Source organism: Acinonyx jubatus, chromosome D4 (genome assembly GCF_027475565.1).
Source record: "Acinonyx jubatus isolate Ajub_Pintada_27869175 chromosome D4, VMU_Ajub_asm_v1.0, whole genome shotgun sequence".
Classification (NCBI taxonomy): domain Eukaryota; kingdom Metazoa; phylum Chordata; class Mammalia; order Carnivora; family Felidae; genus Acinonyx; species Acinonyx jubatus.
The window spans coordinates 70,884,059-70,891,675 of NC_069391.1; the positions used below are offsets into that span (position 1 = coordinate 70,884,059).

General features: G+C 40.4%; 1 pseudogene; it reads left to right on the forward strand.

The window, feature by feature from the left end:
* Positions 1-5,007: 5,007 nt before the first annotated feature.
* LOC106984181 (actin, cytoplasmic 1-like) lies at positions 5,008-6,840 on the forward strand (annotated as a pseudogene).
* Positions 6,841-7,617: the final 777 nt, after the last annotated feature.

Genomic DNA, 7,617 nt, shown 5'->3' on the forward strand with positions numbered 1-7,617 from the left:
TAGAAATTTTGAAGGTGGTGCATTTATTTGATGAAAAGGGAAGGGATGTGATCAGGTGAGTGGTAAAGTGGGGTGGTGCAAGAAAAGACCACAGTGAGGGAGGGGGTGATGAAGTTGAAGGGTTAAGTTCTTGGACACTTTAACCAACACAGTCATGGTGGCTCCAGGAATGGCAGCTGGAGTAAAGTACATTAAAAAAACCCAGAACACCTTAGGTGTTGCTTCTTTCCACGAATAATGTAGAAAGATCAGAATATAGGTAGAGAGCAGCAAACAAACAAGAACAACAAAAGAATGACAGCAGTGAGAGTTATTGGGTAGTAAAAGCTGGGAGCACAAATATCAAAGGAGCACTGACCCAGAGATATAGTAAAAGTGATCTGCATCATATCAATGCATGGTCTTATTAAATAATGGTCAACTTATTTTTAGTACATTCAGATAAATTTGAAAGTTGGAATTCTGTACCTAAAGAGGATTCCCCACCATTAAGAATTTTAGCAAATGTCATTTCTAGAAGATGTCCTTGAATCATAATTTGCCAGAAAGTGATAACAGACATCCTAATTTCCCAAGCCATAAATGTCTTTAATGCAATAAACTCCAAAATTAATGAGTTTGTTAAAATATGTAGTATAATTATTTCAGGTAGTACACCTACTTTCTGTTGATACAAGGCAGTATTTTCCCCAGTTTAAATACTGACATGAGGCAGTATTTCCCCAAGATCAGTCTCTATGTAATATACAATGTATTGTTTCTTGATAACAGTGTTGACCTACCTCTGATTAAAGTTGATACCGTAGAAATAGGTCAGTGATTGCATGTAATGAATACTGTCTTCTGTACTATATAGTCAATATATCTGCTTCTCAACCAAAGTATGAAAGTGAATTCTATTTAATGCAGTATTTTACTTGACTAGAAAGCTGCTTAGCATGTCAGTCTCATAAAAATCCAATCTCTTTGCAATAAGGAGCAGCTCTCCAATATTGTAACAGCTACAGGGGGACAATAAAGGATGGTACAATTATATTTTCTTACCGGGGGTGACCTCTAGTGTGAAACGATGGCATTTTAGCATTCCTTGGGGTTTGAATTAACAGTGCTTTACCAATTATGGCAAATTTGCTCACCGCCACCATCACAGGTAATTTGTCTTGGTGGTGTTTTCTTGAGCCGTTGTTTGATTTTTGAAGTCAAGAAGTCTATCTGCATCTTTTATTTCTTTTACATTACTTATTTCAAGCCCCCCACCTAGAGGTCTTTACCTTTTTATAGGTGAGAGATCTATCCCACGTTGCTTATGTTGGCCTATTTGACTTTACTCTCAGCTCACAAGGACCACATTTCAATAGATACCTCTTCATAGGTGTCCTTCCTGGGCCACTTCTTAAGTTATTGCCTCTCACTTCCAAACCCATCCTTTTATAACTCTGTATCTCTGTGTTGCAGGGCCTGGGACTCCGCACACCACATTTCTGCTTTGCCAGCTGCTTCCCTAGTAGGCTCTGTCAGTAGGGACATTAGAGGTTCTGGATGAGGAAGCAGGGATTTGCTCCTCCCCCTCTACTTCCTGTTCTTACCATGTCTCCCCAGCGATGCGGCTCCTCCCTGGCAGCAGCAGTTCCTTCCTGTAGGTGCAACTGAATTCATTTGCAGCGTGTTTTAACACCACCTGAACAGTGTCCCTATTTTCAGAATCGAAGTTTCCCCTGAGGAGGTTCTTCGTTTAAGTTTGTAAACTTTGATACTTTGAATCTCTTCCTTTTGTTTCTCCCAGGCCCCAGAGACAGTAGCTGCCTCCTACAATCACATCTTTAATACCTTGGAATTCTCTTCTTTCTCTCTTTAGTTATCTAGTTTCAACTTTATACCTAATCAAAATTCTTTATATTATATTCTCTCTGTTAAAATAACTGGTATGGTTCCTAGTTCCGTATTAGATCTGGACCTGACTGCTACTCTGCCTCTGCCTTCCATTTCCTAATACACATGAAGTAAAAACCACACATTTACTAATAGTCTCCAGTCCTTGCTTTCAAGTTAATTATTATTTTCAATATAAGAGGCAGTATGTCTTTTTAGATAAGAATAGAGGCTGTTTGTTGAATTAGGTAGATCTGGGTTCAATTCTGACGCTACTCTTGTAGCTGTTTGAACCTCTGTGAGTCTCAGTTTCTTTATGTGTAAAGGAGGAAGATTGTCTACCTCCAAGGACTGTTGAAGGGATTTCAGGATAAGACATAAAAAACACTTAGCACAGTGTCTGGCACAAGAAAAACATTCATAAGTGATAGCTATGAAAGTTTTACAAATTCTTTTCTGAATAATATTAAAGGGACTATACTCCTCAAATAAAACGAGGCAAAAAAAAAAACCCTAAATAAACATGTAGATAAACAAAACAAAAAAATAAAACAATAGTCCCTAGCCCCAGCAAGATATGTGTTTTTTTATGAATCAATTTTAGGTTACTGATTGAATTTAAAGTAATGTTTACCTCATGCCCCTTTCCCTTCCTCCACAGTGAAAAAAAGGGAAGGTGGAAAAATGAAGAATGAGTTAAAATTAACTTCAGGTCCACAATTTCTCTCTTTTTACACATAACACAGTCACTTACTCAGTAGTTTTTTTTTTTGTATACAGAATGCTAATCTTCTATTTTTTAAATTAATTTATCAGTTATATATTGAACACCTAAAATGAGGGAGGTTGGAAGGATTTTTTACTGAATCTTTTGGGAGATAAAGAAAAAAAGGAGACTCAGAGCATCTGTTTCCAGGTTTCTACCTGTTCTGGGGAGACAGGACAAGAGCTAAATGTGAAATAAGGTAGAAAATTATAATACCTGTAAGAGAGATATAATCTGACTATAGTTAAGAGTTTGAATATGGAAGCATTTCTTCTAGCGAGAAGGTTAGGGATGGCTTTGTGGACAAGATACCATTTGAGCTGGGTCTTCCAATGTAGGTAGAATCCAATGTAAGATTGGGAAGGGCAGGGGAGAACCAAAGCATGGAAGAATTAAATAGATAAAGTGTTTGGCTAGAGAACTGCATGTAGTTCCTTTTGACTATTGTTAATGGTGCACACAATTAAAGTGTTGGATCGTTAGTGTGGGGCTGGCCACAGAGGGTCTTTGACTTCAGGTTAAAGAACATAGACATTGATACAGAATCATTAAGAGGGCTTCAAAATGTTTTTAGGACAAAAGAGAAAAATCAGGACTATTTTAAGGAAAGGCAGTCTGACAGTATTGGAGAAATTTGGTTGGTGTCTGGTATCTAGAGCCATTTGGATAATATTGCAATGGGCTGGGCAAGGGGACAGAAAACTTCCCTTTGGTGGTAGGAAGGGACAGGAGACACAGATAGGACATGAGTGTATTGAATTTACAGAACCTGTCCACTGGGTGAATATAAACAGTTGGGGAAAGGAGGAAACCAAACACCTATGGAAATTTTGAACTGGGTTTAGCCATAGGGATAGTAGTTACCTTGGCAGAAATAGAGATTGTGGAGGAGGAACAGAAGATGTGACGCTTTCAGGGGGAAGTTGGGATTGATGAAGTTAAAGTGTCTGTAAGACATTCAGGAAGAATCCTCTTATAGGATTTTGGAATACAAGACTGCAGGCAGGGAGGGAAGTCAGTGTTTAAGATGCAAATTTGTGTGTCACTGAAATACAAACGGTAGGTCTATTGTATAATTAGATGAGATTGGTAAAAGAGCAAACAGAAGAGAGGCAAGGATTGATCCATGTACACCTTCATCTAGAGCAGGTATTGGCAAATTATGGCCTGTAGGCCAAATCTGGCCTATTGCTTATTTGTGTAAATGAAGTTTTATTGGAACACAGCCATGTTTGTTCATTTGCATATTGTCAGTGACTGCTTTTGTACTACAAAGACAGAGTCCAGGATAACAGATATTATGTGGTCCTCAAAACATAAGATATTCACTGTCTGACCCTTTACAGAAAATATTGACTAACCTTTGATTTAGACAGTGGGGGAAGAATTAGAATCCAGAGGAAAACTGGTCAGATTTAAAAAAGAAAAGAAAAATGAGCCCAGGTAGGCAAAGAAGAGTTTTCAAAAAAGACTGAAGGAATCAGCAGTATCAAATCCAACAATAGCATTTCCCAAAAGATACACAGAGAAAATAATAGGTAATCCAAGAAATACTGATCTCCTTAGTTCATCCCAGGCTGGGGTGGGCCTGAGATGACCAGAACCTTCAAGACTTCCAACAGGGTTGCCAGAATTAGCAAATAATAATACATGACACCCAGTTAAATTTGAATTTTAGATTTAAAAAAAATTAATCCAAGTAAGTTCCATGTAATATTTGAGACGTGGTTTTTCTAAAAAAAAAATCTTTGTATGAAATCCGAATTTAACTAAATGTTTTATATTTCTTCTGGCAAACTCAGCCACGAGCAGCCTCATCCAGGGCTTGTAGGGGACTGCCTGAGTGAGGAGGTCTGATGGTAAATCAGGTGATGGGCAAGGGTGATGGGCAGAATTGGGCATTTCCTGTTCCATTCTTATACTCTGATCACTGCCAAGAAGGAGGCTACTAAAATTGCTAGATCCAAAGTTGCTAAAGGTGTTTGTGTTTCATGAGCCTGAAGAGGGCACAGTAGGTCAGGGGTAAGGTCTTCTGACTAGCACAGCCATGGGAGGCAGCCTTGAACCTCTGATTTCATATCAGATACCTCTGTCTTGGGTGAAGTGGCTATTCACTTTTAGTAACATTGAATTGAGCTACATGGTGATAGCTGTAGTAATATGTGTGCAGTCTATAAATAAGAGCTTCATCATTATTTTCAATTATTTAGTAAGAATTATTTGCAAAAATAAACAAGTGAGACTACATCAAACTGAAAAGCTTCTGCATAGCAAGGGAAACCATCAACAAAAATGAAAAGGCAACTCCTGAATGGGAGAAAAATATTTGCAAATTTTCTGAGGAAGGGTTAATTTTTTAAATATATAAAGAACTTCTACAACCCAATAGCAAAAAAGAGAAAAACAAAAAATCAGGTTAAAAATGGATGGATCTGAATAACATTTATTCAAAGAAGACGTACAGATGGCCAACCGGTATATGAAAATGTACAGTGCTCAATATCACTAATCATCAGGGAAATGCAAATCAAAACCACAATGCCTGCTTCACGGCACCCTGGGGCCCACCACCTCCACCAGAAGAAACCATCCTGCTTATCATGACTGTAGCTCTGGCATGTGCAAAGCTGGCTTTGCTGGGGGATGATACCCCCACCCCCGCCCAAGCCATGTTCCTGTCTACTGTTGGGCACCCCTGAAACCAGGGCATCATTGTGAGCATGGGGCAGAAGGACCACTTGGATGATGAGGCCTAGAGCAAGAGTGGCATCCTGACCTTTAAGTTACCCCATCAAGCATGGCATCATCACCAACTGAGACAACATAGAGAAGATCTGGCACCACACCTTCTACAACCCCAAGAAGTACCCAAGGCTGCTGACTGAGGCCCCCCTGAATGTCAACGCCAACTGAGAGATGATTCAGATCACATTTAGACCTGCTACACTCTGCCTATGTACATGAACATCAGGTCGTGTTGTCCCTGTATACCTCTGGCTATACCACTGGTATTGTTATGGAGTCTGGGAGCCAGGTCACTCACACAGTACCCATCTATGAGGGCTGTGCCCTGCCCCATAGCATCCTGTACCTGGTCCTGGCTGGCTGAGACCTAAAAGACTATCTCATGAAGATCCTCATGTAGCATGCCTGCAGCTTCACCAGACTGGCTGAGTAAGAAATCTTGAATGACATCATGGAGGTCTGCTATGTCTCAGAGCAGGAGATGGGGTCACTGCTGCATCCTCCTCTTCTCTGGAGAAGAGTTATGAGCTGCCCAATAGTCAGGTGATCACCATTGGCCACAAGCAGTTCTGGTATCCAGAGGTGCTCTTTTAGCCCTTTTTCCTGGCTATGGAATCCTGTGGCATCCATGGGACCACCTTCAACTTCCACTGTGAAGTATGATGAGGACACACTGTACTCATACAAGGTGCTGTCTGGTGGGACCACCGTGTATCCTGGATCACTGAAAGGATATGGAAGGACATCATGGCCCTGGCCCCACAGCACAATGTAGATCAAAAGCATCACTCCTCCTGAACATAGTTAAGTACCCAGCGTGGATGGGGGTTCCATCCTAGCCTCAGTGTCCACCCTCCAGTGGATGTGGATCAATAAGCAGAAATATGAGGAGGTAGACCCTGCCATTGTTCTCCACAAATACTTCTAAATGGACTTCAAGCAGATGCATAGCATTTGCTGCATGCATCAAATGTTTCTAAATAATTTCCAGATGCATCCAAATAATTCAGGAATGTAAAATTTCCCTGCCAAATGTATATACACCTCATGCTAGCCTCGTGAAGCTGGAGTAAGCCTTTGAAAAGAAATATGTCCTTGAAGTGTGTATATGAAACTAACACTGGATTATTAGAACTTGTTGCTATTTTTGACCTTGTATTCAAGTTAACTGTTCCATTTGTACAGTTAGTACCCCGTGTATATCTTTGGCTTAAAACCTTAGTACATGCTGCTTGATCACGTCAGGGCTGAGGTGAGAGCATGTTTATGGGAGAGGAATCCATTGGCTTCATGAGAGTCTACCAGACCATGAGATTCTTGATCTGTGCAGGTTATTACTGTATAAAAGCTGCCTATTCCAGTATTTCTGTAGAGGCTGGTGAGAGTCCTGAACCAGTTGTCATTTCTGCCATGCTGATCTGATAGGGTTGGAAAGGTCTAAGCCTTCAGATCCATTTTTTTTTCTCAGCTAATGTTTTCCCCCAAAACACCATGGGTTGTTGCTTGCCTTGAGTCAAGAAACAGTTTGCATTTACACCTGTAAATTTAGTCATCCTTTTAATTTATGTAAGGTGGTGTGTGTGTGCACGCACGCGCACGCAATTCTCAATTCTTTAGGAGATGACAGCAAATTTTGGTTTTCTACTGTCATGTGAGAACCTTAGGCCCCAGCAATGTGTCTTATGTGAGGAAAATAAAGTGCTGCAGTAAACCAAACCAAAGCAAAACCAAAATGAGATATCAACTCACACGTGTCAGAATGGCTCGTATGAAAAAGACAATACGACAAGTGTTGGTGAGGATGTGGAGAAAAAGGAACACTGTGCACTTCTGGTGGGAATGTAAGTTGGTGCAGCCACTGTAGAAAACAGTGTGGAGGTTCCCTAAAGAATTTAAAATAGCACTACCATATGATTCAACAATTCCACTTCTGGGGGTTTATCTGAAGGAAAGTGCTACAAAAACTTTCTCTTGCCCCAGATCCCTTAGGAAGATGTTTCACTGCTTGTGGGGCACTGTACTCTCCCCATCCATGGATTGTTTTCCCTTGAATAAAGGACATCAAACTTGTTATTAAATAAAATTATTCTTTATCTTTGTCATTTGACGGTTCCTCAAGAACAGAGGCTGAAAGGGAATTTGTAGGGCCGGGTATTTATTAAGGATCCACACCTATGAAGAGAATGAGGCCAGAGCAGGATTGGGCAGAGGACACTGCTTTGTGAGGCAGTCAAAGT